Consider the following 14,112-nt stretch of genomic DNA (forward strand, 5'->3'; position numbering starts at 1 on the left):
TTTTTTTTTTTTTTTTTTTTTTTTTTTTTTTTTTTTTTTGTCCTTTTTGAGACCGACCGCACTGCGCTCAGCCAGTGAGCACACCGGCAGCCATCCCTATATAGGATCCAAACCCACGGCGGGAGCACTGCTGTGCTCCCAGCGCCGCACTCTACCGAGTGCGCCACAGGCTCGGCCCCGAACTGGCCCTTCTTTCTGAATGTCATTCCTTAATTAACTGGAGGGGCCCCTGCTCTTTGCATTTGTTCATTCTGAAATTTGATTTTCTCTGGATTTACTCCAGTAATTTTCTCTTGTAGGTTTTGTTTAGGTTGGGTTCCTCCTTCTCACTTATCAATATGATTCCATCTGATTTCTGTCCTCAAGGGATTGTTCACAATTTCTGGACTGCTGATTGTATGCTTTCCTTTAATTACACCACTCTTGTTCCTTTTGCCATTGTAATAATCTAAGGGATTTGAGGAGGGGAGGATGGGGACAAAGTTACAAGTACTTAGGCTGCCATCTTGATCTAATCTACCCAAAGTCATTTTCTTATGCCAATTTTCCTGAGGCAAGGAGAGCAGCCAGGGCTCACTTGTAGAGGCAAGGGGAAAGGGCCTCTTCCAGTGTTGCCTTCTGATTAGTCAGGACTTCTGATAAAGACCCCTTTAAGACTTGGAAATGTAGTATGTGCATATCAATGCTTCTGAGACAGCTAAGGCTGTAGCTAGCACGTAAGGCCCCTTAGGAGAAATTAGAAAAGGGCATGACCTTCAGAGCAGAAACATTGCAAAATCAGTGCCCCCTTGGGTAGATTAATTAGAAAAAGGCACCCCTTTGGATAGGCCAATTATAAAAAAGCTTGTTTTCCTCTGCTGACAGTGGCATCCCTCCATTAAGGCATAAGGCTTCATTGATTAGCAGAGTATAGGCTAGATTTTGTTCCCCCACACATAGTCCCTGTACCAGGCACAGCCTGCAGAACCATATTATAGAGAATAATAGCCTCTGCCAGTGCCAATGACAATGCCCAGACAAGGCCTCTGTCCTTTGGGGCTTCTCTCAACTCTACGCACGGGGCTGAGAGATCAGGTTGAAGCTCAGAGAGACTTTGCTAAAGTAGGCTTCTTATAACACCATCCACTGCACCAAGAGACAGGCCTCTGACCTCCCTGAGCCCTTGCTGAGCCAACATTGCCAGAGCAGCCCAGAGACCATCCTTCCAACAACCATGGAACTCTGGTTTCAAAGACTAGGCTCTCCTCACTTGGGCTTCTAATAGAGTCACCCTCAGTACACCAAGAGGAGAAGTCTAGTACAAATGCCACCAACAGCTCTCAGAGACCATCAACCACCACTAGGCCTCTCCAGATGTTGTCTTCAGGAACTAGACACAAAGCCTCATTGACTATGCCAGAACCCTCCCCCCAGTCCCCACAACTGACTCCATTAACCCTCCTGAGCCATCCAGCACATCCACCAGAAGGCAAATACATCTATTTATATTTTTTAAATAAAAATGGAATTATCAGTAGATATTGTGCTACAACTTGTTTTATTTCCTGCTTAATGCATCACAGACAACTTTCAGATGTGTACATACAGCTCTATCACTTTCTTTTTAATGGCTGCATAATATTCCATTGCATGGATGTACCACGCTTTATTTAGGCTTCCTTACCTTCCACCCAATTCATTGCTCCTCATCCTCTCAACAGACTCATAGCAAATTTTGGATAAACTATTGTGTTTACAACATTATGATTATGTACAAATAATTAACTGATAAGCCAAGTAGTATATTATGATTACATTTCCTTTCTTAAACAACTTTTCCTTTTCCTGAATTTAATAATTGTCTGTCCCCTTCATTTCATTAGTTTTGCTCTGTGGTGTTGTGCAGTGCAAGGCCTATACATTTATACATTGCAGTCCTGTTTGTACCTTTGGCTAATGTCGGGCCTTAAAAACTAACGCCACCTTAAGTGACATTACAAGCGGTGCCATTATGGGCCCACAAGGGCATATTAATGTGGCAGCCTAAGTCGGCGCCAGGAGGAAGTAGGGTGGGGGTGTCTGCGGGAACCTTGCCTTAGCCCTTATTGGCCAAATACAAGTGCTCAAGGTTGTAATAGCTAGGCATTGAGACAGGATGCATGCTCTCTTGGCCTTTAAGCTGATAAGATTATGTTAAAACCTCCCCTCCCTATCTGCCTATAAAAGCCAGTGCTTGTGTGCTAATAAACGGAACTGCTCAACAGAACCCCCCGCCATGTCTGAGTGTCCTTTAACTGGGCTGTTTTTGAGGGGCCAGCAGGTGTGCTAGCCTCTCTTCACGGCTCTCTTCCCCCGTCCCCTTCCAAAGGGGACAGAAGGGAAAGAGTAATCCGGGCCGTTCGCTCACTTGCCAGAAGGAACGAGGCTAGGGCTGTACGGGTCAGCCGCTGGCAGCGGACCTGACAGGCTAAGTCATCCCAAACTATCTACAAGACTATTAATATAATTTTATACACAGTTAAATTAATAGATAACATATCAGTTACATGAAATTTTTTCTCAGAGCCCTCTGTTTTCCTACTTCAATCTCCTGTGTAAGATCTTCTGATTCCCAGGGCTGGCTGGTTAGGTAAGTTGGTTACAGCATGGTCTTGATAACACCAAGGTCAAGGGTTTGGATCCCCATACTAGCCAACCACCAAAAAAAGAAAAAAGACCTGTTTCCTGGATGCCATATCTTTCTCTTTCTTGGTTTACTCTCTAGTTTTAGTGGAGCATGTCCTTCTTGAGAGTGTGTGTGCATGGGAGGAAAAATTTTTGAGCATCGTATGTCTGAAAACGTATTTATTCTATTCTAATACTCAGTTGATTGGTTGGCTGAATATAGAATTCTATGTTGAAAAATATATTCACTAAAAATTTGCAAAGCATGGCTCAATTGTCATTTAGCTTTACTGATTTCTGTTGAGAAGCCCAATGTCATTCTTATTCATCCTTTGTATGAAACCTTTTACTTTTTCCAACCTCTGGAAGCTTTTAAGGTCTGCTCATTAACTCTAGCATTCTGAAATTTCACAATGGTGTGAGTCTATGCAGGTATTTTTCTCACTCATGTTTCATGATTTATGAATTTAACATTCTTTCTTATTTCTCTGAGTATACTAACTGGAGTGGAAACATAGTGGTTGTTTTTATGTTTTTGTCTGCTCCCTCCATTGTCTTTATTTTCTTTGAGCTCCCCTTTTCTGTTTTTTAGGTTTGGCCTCTGGCTTTCACATTGAAACTTTCCTTGAACTGTCTGAAATCCTTGGTAATTTGTTCATATTTGATAGTAAGGCACTAAAAAGCTGACTGGAAGCCCTCGTGGACAATGAGCCCAGTGTGGGGAGTGGCTAAGAGGCCACATGACTATACTTTTCCAGAGGTGAAGTACATGCTGAGTGTTGCTTTGCCTCCCACGGATTTGTCACTCCTTTTCCCCTGGGTGACGAAGCCGCCAAAGATTACTCAAAGCCCGTCTCTTTTGAGCAGTGAGAAGCCCCAGAAAAGGGGTTAATATCCCGGAACTTCCTCAAGTATGAGGCATTTCTTCCATTTGGGAAATTAATCATGAATGGGGGTTCTCTTCCTGCATTTATTCTCCAGACCAAGAAGTTACAGGAAGAGACATAGCTGGTGTTTTGCTAAGTACAGTTTAACAAGTTTTACAACAGAAGCTGGTAACATTCAGTAAAAACAAGTCAAATGATATTCTGTTAGGCAATTAAGTGATCCACTAACAAAGGCTTGATTTAGCCAACATTCCTTTTCCTTCCAGCAGCTTTTTAGTAACTTTACATATCAATTAGTAACTTGTCTGTCTTTAAGCCAGCAACCTTGCTGTGTTATAATTCTTATCTTGCAACAGAGATTCAATAGCCTGGGGAAAATTTCCTGTCCTTTGCAAGGTCAATATTTGAAACTGCAAGGCTTTGGAAAACCAGGCCCTGTGAAGTACGTTTGTTTTATGAATCCTCTACACTGAGTCTCCCCCATACTCCTCAGTCTCAGGCTGCTGCTGGACATTGCAATTTTGGGATAGGAGCCAGAGGAGCCCAGAGTCCCACTGACCCAGTGGTCACACCCCCCAGTGGAGAGAGTGGGGGGAGCATGTCAGCTTCCTGGATCCATGCCCTCCTTCCCGCAGGAGCTCAGAGCCCCATCTGACTCAGTGCCCCCTCACCCAGTGGACTGCAACCAGGGATTGCACCAGTCCCCTGTGCCAGTCACTTGGATTCACACCCACCTTCCCTGGGAGCTCAGAATCCCACCTGACACAGCAGGCCTACCTGCACCAGCACAGATGGTGCAGGGAGCAAGTTGGTACTTACTACCACGCACAACCAGAACCAAACATGCTACACCCAACCCGACTATCAATATAGAACACTTCTACAAGTAAAAGTCTCTCCCCTCAAAAACTACTCCAAAAAGTAAAAGAAGTGACTACACCACAAGATGCCCAGACATCAATGCAGAGATACAAGAAGCATGAAAAAATAGGGAAGCTTGACTCCTCCAAAAGAAGACAATAATTCTCCAATACCAGACCCCAAATAACAGGAAACCAGTGAAATGCCTGAAGAGGAATCCCAAATGGCAATCTTAAGGATACTCGACATGATGCAAGAAAAAAATAAAAAGCACAATGAAGTGAAAAAAAGAAAATCCAGGATGAGTATGAGAAATTCGGCAAAGAGATAGAAACTAAGAAACCATAAAGAAGAACCAAGCAGAAATCCTGGAACTGAAAATTCATTCAGTAAAATAAAAAACTACAATTGAGAGCAGAAGAAACAGGCTAAAACAAGCAGCAGAAAGAATTTCTGAACTAGAAGACAGGCTTTTTGAATTAAAGATATTCCATGCAAATGGAAACCAAAAATGAGCAGGAGTTGCCACACTTATATCATATAAAATACACTTTAAACCAAGAACTAAAAAAGAGACAAAGAAGGACATTATGTAATGATACAAGGACCAATGCAGCAAGAAGATATAACAATCATAAATATATATGTACCCAACACCAGAGCACCCAGATATATAAAGCAATTGTTAATGGATCTAAAGAGAGAAACAGACCCCAACGCAATAATAGCTGGGGAGTTTAACACATCTCTCAGTACTGGAAAGATCATCTAGACAAAAAATTAGCAGAGAAATATTACATTTAAATAGCACTTTAGACCAAATGAACATGACAGACATTTACAGGACATTGCATTCAACAACTGCAGAATGTGCATTATTCTCATCAGCACATGGATCATTCTCCACGATAGACCACATATTAGGCCACAAATCAAGTCTAAACCAATTTTAAAAGATTTAAATCATATCAAGTATATTTTCAGACCACAATGGAATAAAACTAGAAATTCACAACAAACAAAACTTCAAATATTATACAAATATATCAAGATTAAACAACCTGCTCCTGAATGACCAATGGGTCAAAGAAGAAACAAGTCAGGAAATCAAAAGATTCCTTGAAACAAATGAAAATACAAGCAGAATTTACCAAAACCTATGGGATACTGCAAAAGCAGAACTAAGAGGGAAGAATACTGCAATAAGTGCTTACATCAAAAAAGTTCAAAGATCCCAAATAAAGAACCTAATATTACACCTCAAGGAACTAGAAAAGCAAGAATAATCCTATCTCAAAATTAGTAGATTGAAAGAAATAATAAAGATCAGAGCAGAACTAAATGAAATAGAGACCAAGAAAATGATACAAATGATTGATGAAACAAAGTTGTTTTCTTGAGAAGATGAAAAAAAATGACAAACAGATAGGCTAACCAAGAAAAGACCCAAATGTCAAAAATCAGAAATGAAAAAGGAGACATTATAACTGATTTCACAGAAATATAAAGAATCATTACAGACTATTATGAACAATGATATGCCAACAAATTTGAAAATCTAGAGGAAAAGAATAAGTTTCTTGACACATATACCCTACGAAGACTGAACCAAGAAGAAACATAAAACATGAACAGACCAATAACAAGCAACGAGATTGAATTAATAAGCAACAGTCTCCTAACACTGGTTAGCTTCACCAGTGAATTCTACCAAACTTTTAAAGAAGATTTAATACCAATTCTTCTTAAACTATTCCAAAATTTCAAAGCAGAGGGTATTCTCCCAAACTCACTCTATGAGGCCAGCTCCACCCTGATACCAAAACCAGACAAAGACACAACAAAAAAGGAAAACTACAAGCCAATATCCTTGATGAACTTAGATGCAAAAATTCTCAACCAAGTGGTAGCAAACGGAATCCAACAGCACATCAAAAAGATTATACAACATGGTCAAGTGGGATTCACACCAGGGATGCAAGGGTGGTTCAACATATGCAAAACAATAAATGTGATACACTACATCAACAAAATAAAAGATAAAAACCATATGATCATGTCAATAGATGTAGAAGAAGCATTTGATAAAATTCAATATTGCTTTATGATAAAAATTTTCAACAAATTAGGTATAGAAGGAAAGTATCTCAACAAATAAAAGCCATATATGACAAACCCACAGCTATCATCATCCCAAACAGGGGAAAAGCTCAAAGCTTTTCCTCAAAGAATAGGAACAAGACAAGGATTCCTACTCTCACCACTCCTTTTTAACATAGTACTGGAAGTTCTAACCAGAGCAATTAGGCAAAGTAAAGAATAAAGGGCATCCAAATTGCAAAAGTGGAAGTCAAATTGTCCCTGTTTGCAGATGACATGATCTTGCTTGTTTATTCTTCGGTGGCTGGCAGTAGGGGGATCAGAACCCTTGACCTTGGTGTTATAAGGCTTTGCTCTAAACAACTGAACTGACCAGCCAGCCCATAAGCACTTGTTGTTGTTGTTGTTGTTGTTCTTTTTGGCAGCTTGCCAGTGTGGAGATCTGAACCTGTGACCTTGGTGTTATAAGGCTGCACTCTAACCAACTGAGTTAACTGGCCAGCCCAACATGATCTTATACATAGAAAAATTTAAAGACTCCACAAAAAACTCTTAGAGCTGACAAACAAATTCAGCAAAGGTGCAGGATATAAAATCAACACACAAAAGTCATAAAGTTTCTATACATCAAAATGAACTAGCAGAAAATGAAATCAAGAAAGCAATCCCATTCGCAATACCTACCAAAAAATAAAATACCTAGGAATAAATCTAACCAAGGAGATAAAAGTTCTCTACAATGAAAACTACAAAACACTGATGAAAGAAATTAAAGAGGATGTGAAAAAATGGAAAGATATTCCATGCTCATGGATTGGAAGAATTAATGTTGTGAAAATGACCATACTACCCAAAGTCATCTACAGATTCAACACAATCCCTATCAAATTACCAATGACATTCTTCACAGAAATAAAAGAAGCAATCTAATCCTAACATTCATATGGAACAACAAAAGACCCCCAAATAGCCAAAGCAATTCTGAACAAAAAGAGTAAAGCAGGAGGCATTAGACTACCTGACTTCAAATTATACTGCAAAGCCATAGTAACCAAAACAGCATGGTACTGGCATAAAAACAGACACTTGGACAAATGGAAAGCCCAGAAATAAATCCATATACTTACAGGCAATTGATCTTTGACAAAGGTTCTAAAAACATACCTCGGGGAAAGGACAGCCTCTTCAATAACTGGTGCTGGGAAAACTGGATATCCATGTGTAGAAGAATGAAACTAGACCCCTATCTCTCACCATGTATAAAAATCAACTCAAAATGGATTAAAGACTTAAATGTAAGACCTGAAGCTAGAAAACTTCTAGAGGAAAACACAGGGGAAATGCTCCAGGGACATAGGACTAGGCAAAGATTTTATGAATAAGACCTCAAAAGCACAAGCAACAAAAGTAAAAATAAGCAAATGAGATTATATTAAACTAAAAAGCTTCTGCACAGCAAAGGAAATAATCAACAGAGTGAAAAGACAACCTACAGAATGGGAGAAAATATTTGTAAACTATGTATCTGACAAGGGGATAATTTCCAGACTAGACATAGAACTCAAACAACTCAATAGTAAAAAACTAAATAACTCAAATTAAAAATTGGCAAGGGAGCTCAATGTACATTTCTCAAAAGAACACATACAAATGGCCAACAGTTTTTGAATAAATACTCATCGTCAGGGAATTGCAAATCAAACCACATTGAGATATGGTCTCACCCCAGTTAGACTAGCTGTTATCAAAATGACAGAAAATAACAAACGCTGGCAAGGATGTAGAGAAAGGGGAACCCTTATACATAGGATTGTAAATTAGTATAGCCATTATGGAAAACTGTATGGACGTTTTTCAAACAACTACAGATAGAACTACCCTATGATCCAGGAATCCCACTACTAGGTGTATACCCAAAGGAATGGAAATCATTGTGTGGAAGGGATACCTGCACCCCCATGTTTATTGCAGCTATGTTCACAATAGCCAAGATATGGAACCAACCTAAATGTCCATTGACAGATGGCTGGATAAAGAAAATGTGGTACATATACACTATGGAATACTACTCAGCCATAAAAATGAATGAGATCTGCCATTTGCAGCAACATGATGAGCTTAGAGAAAATTACATTAAGTGAAATAAGCCAGGCACAGAAAGAGAAATACTGCATGTTCTGTTCTCACTCATATGTGGGAGCTAAAAAGAATGAGAACAAAATAAAACAAATAGAAACAAATAAATAATAAATCGATCTGTTAAAAGGAGAGAGATCTATGGTTACTAGAGGTGGGAAAGGGGAGGGAGGGAGGAGGGATAGTGAAAGGCTGATCAATGGATACAACAGTACAGCAAGATAGGAAAAATAAACCCTATTGGTGTACAGTCGACCCAGAAATCGGTAATCAATAATGTTTTACTGCATATAACCAAACAACTAGAAGAGGGATCAGATATGCACATCACAAAGAAATTAAGTTTTGCAATGAATAGGCTAATTACCCTGAATAGATCAACACACATTGTACACGTTCATTGAAATACAAATCTGTGCCCCATGAATATGTACGATAAAAAAAAAATGATGTTTCAATAAAAAATTTTAAAATATAAACAATTTTACCAGGAACACCAATATGCCCACCTCCTGGATTTTACAATTAGTATTCTATTATTGGGCTGGCCGGTTAGCTCAGTTGGTTAGAATGTGGTGCTGATAACACCAAAGTCCAGGGTTCGATCCCTGCACTGGCCAGCAGCAAAAAATATATACCTTTCACACATACCTTTTCCCACTGATGTGAATGGGATATATATTTTTCTAGAATAACAATAACAGAGAAAGAAACAGAAAATAATATATATCCCATTCACATCAGTGGGAAAAGGTATGTGTGAAACACCAATAGGCACAAAGCCCCAACAAAACTCTTCTCTCTACACACCGGATCAGGAAAGGAACAATCTAGCAATATAGAATATTTTAGATAGCTGATCTACTCTAACCAAACGCCACAGCAAAAACTGTGGTCCCACCATCACCCACAAGAGCAAGGTCCAAGAGGGGTGCCTAGACTTCCTCCCTTGGAAGGCTATAACAAGGCTCCCTCCCCCATCTTCCATCCCCCACCTTTCCCCATCCCCCCACACTCCATCTCCCTCAGTGAAGACCACGTGGGGAGACTGATGACTCTTCCCCTCCACGCCTGGGGTGAGTCAGTACCACCTGTGGTAATGAGGCCACCCCTCTCCAGCCATATTAGTTTAGTCCTGGCACAGAAAACCTTGGCTTACTTCTCGATGTCCTAAAGGTGGTATTATTAAAGGCAGAATAATGCAGGCTTTGGGAAATGTATCACTCCCGGAATATTTTGAGTTTCGGTTTTTTCCCTTTTGGCGCCAACCAGGCCCCTGTTAGTTGAGTGGGGTTTCCCCTGCAGGGATTGGTCAGATCTGCTATCAATCATCTTGAAAGCCGTTACAGACGCAGGAAATCCAGCCTACCTAGCCTGCAGAACGTAACTAGACAAAGAGCAGCGAGTTGCTAGCATGTCTTCCCAGCCTTCCAAGTGTGAGAGATCCGACGTTCGATGGAACACAGCAACAATTGTTTTTGATCTCCTAGTGAAAGTGAGCTAAGCTGCCCTTTTGAGACTGAAACACGGGGAGGGTGCCGTTTAGGAACTTAGTGACCGTTGGCTTTGTTTTGAGACTCAAGACCCAAAGCCACGTTTTTAGACAATTTTGTTATTCTCAATGTTGTACTAAGTTTCGTTATTTCCAAACGTTTGGAAGAGGTATGTTAAAAAAAAAAAAAAGCTACGGCCTTTACTCACCTGTGATGTGGAGAATTTAGAGAAAAGTATGTTATAGCTGTAGTTATCTGCGAAGAAAACTCCACCCAGCGAAGTGTGATCACAAGGAGGGCCCTCAACCATCATAGCACTGCAGCTCGCTAAGGAGGCCGAAGTAGAAGAACATTAGTGACGTGGTTCAGGTTACATGTGAGACAGTATTTTGGAGAACCCGCAGAAATAGCTGGAGGACACATTGAGGGGAGCCTATATTTTAGCATTCAAGCCAGTGGGGGCTCAAGCCATTGTAATTTAAAAGGACATGTCAGACTTCAATTTAAAATATTAGTCTGAACAAATGTGTTTTCCTCCCCCAAATTAGCTTTAAAAGAGATTTTAAAATTTAAGAATAGCACCATAATTGCAAGGGATAACAGGGAAGAGTGTGATTTGTAGACCAAAATTTTGAGGATTTTCTTGAAGATACAGAATAAATAAGCATAAAATTGGTTGAGAAACCAGAATCAATGAATCCATGACACATATAGATATGGGAAAGGACTTCTGGAGGAGGGAATTCTCTATTTTCTAACATAATTCCAAGAGACAGGATGTCACATGCATCTGGATCAGGAAATGAGAATGATGAATCGGCCACCTCAGGAAACAATGGTAAGTAAATGAATCAGTAAAATTTAGAGTTAAGTCTAAATAATTGTTAACAATATGTCTAGGAAGCTTGAGTAAATTATTGAGAAATCATTCCTAAGAGGATCAAACATAATGAAACAATTAATGAAAAGGTAATAGCAAGGTGTAAATAATTTTCTCCAAAGAGAATTAGGACCAGGGAATGGTGGTCAAGTGGTACTTCTGTTTTTACTTTGTTGTTGTTTCACAGTGAGAATGAATTCATGTAATATTTTGGCAAAAACTTTAAAGTTTGAACAAATTTAATATTACTAAGGGTTTGGGGCAATCAACTGTCACTCAGAAGGTGGGATGATGTATTGGCACATTTCTGAAAGGTAATATGTCAGTCTACCAAAATTTTAAATATACCTTCCCCATGACCTAATTCTATTTCTTCAAATATATCCTCAGAAATACTTTTATATATGCACAAAGATCTATGTTACAGGATGTTCATTGTAGCATGTTTGTAGTTGCAAAAATTGGAAATAACCAAATGTCCCAAAATAGGGGAACAATTAAATAAAATGTGGTATATCTTTACTATGAAATAGTATGCAGCACTTAAAAGGAATGAGGTAGATCTCTATGTACTGTCGTGGAAAGAGCTCCAATAAATATTAAGTGAAAAAAGCAAATTGCAGAGCTGTATGTATGATACCATTTTTTGAAAAAAATACCAACGCTTCCTGTATGTATAGTACAAGTATGTATGTATATAAACACTGAGGAAAGTGATACACCAACCTTAATAGCGAAGGGACACACCCACTTTTTATCCTATATTCTTCTATCCTGTTTGATTTTTTTTGTTATAAGAATGTGTTTGCATACTATTTGTATAAGTAAATAAACCGAAAGGTAACCGTTAATAGTATGTAAATACATAGTGTGTAAAACTTCCCAAACACCAATAGTTGAAAAAAGGACCAAAAGTAATTCAGTCAGTCCAGCAAAAGTAAGGAAAGGGGAAAAAGAAACGACAATAAAGTGTGATAGATTTTTTTTAAAGTGATAGGAATATGTGCATTCATATTTAATATACTATGCTGCCCTTAAAAATAGTGAGGTAGATCTATGTATACTAAGAAGGAATGACATACATGATGTAATATTAAGCAAACGATAAATAAAGTGACAGAAGAATTCATATAGTATGATCTTTTTTTTTTTTAAAGCAAAATCTCTGCATGTTGGTAAATGCATAGAAAAAGTTCTTTAATCAGCAAACTGTTAATTGAAGTTACCTTTGGGGAGTGGGTTTAGCTAGGGAACAGGGAGCTAAGAGAGATGGCACCTCGATTGTTTTGTAGTCGAAGGTTGTTGAGACTTGGACATTTGTAAATGTAAATCTGATCATATTATTTCCTTCCCTGTTTGAAGCCCTTCAGTGGTTACCTATGACCTACCAGCTAGAATCCAAACTCTGGAGCATGGCATACAATGCTCACCATTGTCTGAACCCTGCCTGCCTCTCTGTCTTCATCTCCCACCTTTCTCCCACAGGCCTACTGCACATCAGTCTCACAGCATGATCATACTTATGTTTGCGTAAATGGGCCACGATCTTTCTCATGGCTTTGTGTCTTTGCATACACTGTTCCCTTTTTCAAGTAACCCATTGATCTCCAGATCTCACCATCCCGATCCTACAAATTAAGTTCAGATTTATATGATTAATATAAAAGTTACAACAATCCTAAGCCTCCATCTTGTGGACCATGGAAAGTCCATTCTTAAACAAGGTTGGAGGGTGCTTCCCCTTGCCCCCGAGTAATTTCAGGGCATCCATAGATATGCTTAAATGTTGCAAAAATCAGTCCTAGTTGTCATTTGCCATCTTTGCTAGTTATTGTTTTTCCAAATCGCCATGTTCTAGCCTTCAACAGGTTACCATTTGCTGTCTTTAAATTTTTAAAAACTTTTTATTATGTAATTTTAATATACACAAAATATATATGATGTGTAATTTATGGATAATAATAAAACAAGTATCCATGAACCATTATCAGCTTAAGAAATAGGACATTACCAGTGCTTTTTATTTATTTATTTATTTTTTCTTAAAACATGACCGGTAAGGGGATCTCAACCCTTGACTTGGTGTTGTCAGCACCACGCTCACCCAGTGAGCTAACCGGCCATCCCTATATGGGATCCAAACCCGGGGCCTTGGTGTTATCAGAACCACACTCACCCGAGTGAGCCACGGGCCAGCCCACCAGTGCTTTTTAATCTACCTAAATTCTTCCACACATTCCGCCCCCCACACACACACTTCCCCTAGAGCAATCCCCTATCCTAGATCTTATGGTTATTATTTCCCTTCTATATTTTAATAGTTTTACCAAATTATATATTTATGTTTTCTTATTTTTGAGCTTTAAAATGTTTTAAAATGTTTTTAAAAAATGTTATGAAATCATATGTATTCTTCTGTGATTTGCTTTTTTCATATAACATTTTTTCTGAGACTTACGCATGTAGCGGTGATTCATTCATTTTTCATTGTGTGACTATACCACATTTCAGTTAGCCATTCTTCTATCAAAGAATATTCTCTTGCCATCCTTTGAAGGTGATGCAGAGGGCTGGCTGTTTAGCTCAGTTGGTTGGAGCATTGGTGCCAATTGGTCCAGGGTGTGATCCATGTATAAGCCAGCCGCCCCTGAAAAAAAGAGGATTCAGACTCGGAATAGAAAATCTTTAGCATGTTTTAAACCACTCTGTCTATTGCACTACAACTAAACATTCTCCAAATCTCTATTTTTAGCACTTAGTATATTCAAGTGCAAGGATCGGGAATTTTTTTTTTTTTTTTTTTTTCTGTAAAGGACCAGGTAGGAAACATTTTAGGCTCTGTGGGCCATATATCTCTGTCACAACTCTGAACTCTGTTGTTTTAGCACAAAAGAAGCCACAGAGGGCCGGCCCGTGGCTCACTCGGGAGAGTGCGGTGCTGATAACACCAAGGCCCCGGGTTCGGATCCCACATAGGGATGGCCGGTTCGCTCACTGGCTGAGCGTGGTGCTGACAACACCAAGTCAAGGGTTAAGATCCCCTTACCGGTCATCTTTTTTAAAAAAAAAAAAAAAAAAAAGAAGCCACAGAAAATATGTAGACGAATGAGTA

The sequence above is a fragment of the Galeopterus variegatus genome, unplaced genomic scaffold (assembly GCF_000696425.1).
Source record: "Galeopterus variegatus unplaced genomic scaffold, G_variegatus-3.0.2 Scaffold4351, whole genome shotgun sequence".
Taxonomy (NCBI): domain Eukaryota; kingdom Metazoa; phylum Chordata; class Mammalia; order Dermoptera; family Cynocephalidae; genus Galeopterus; species Galeopterus variegatus.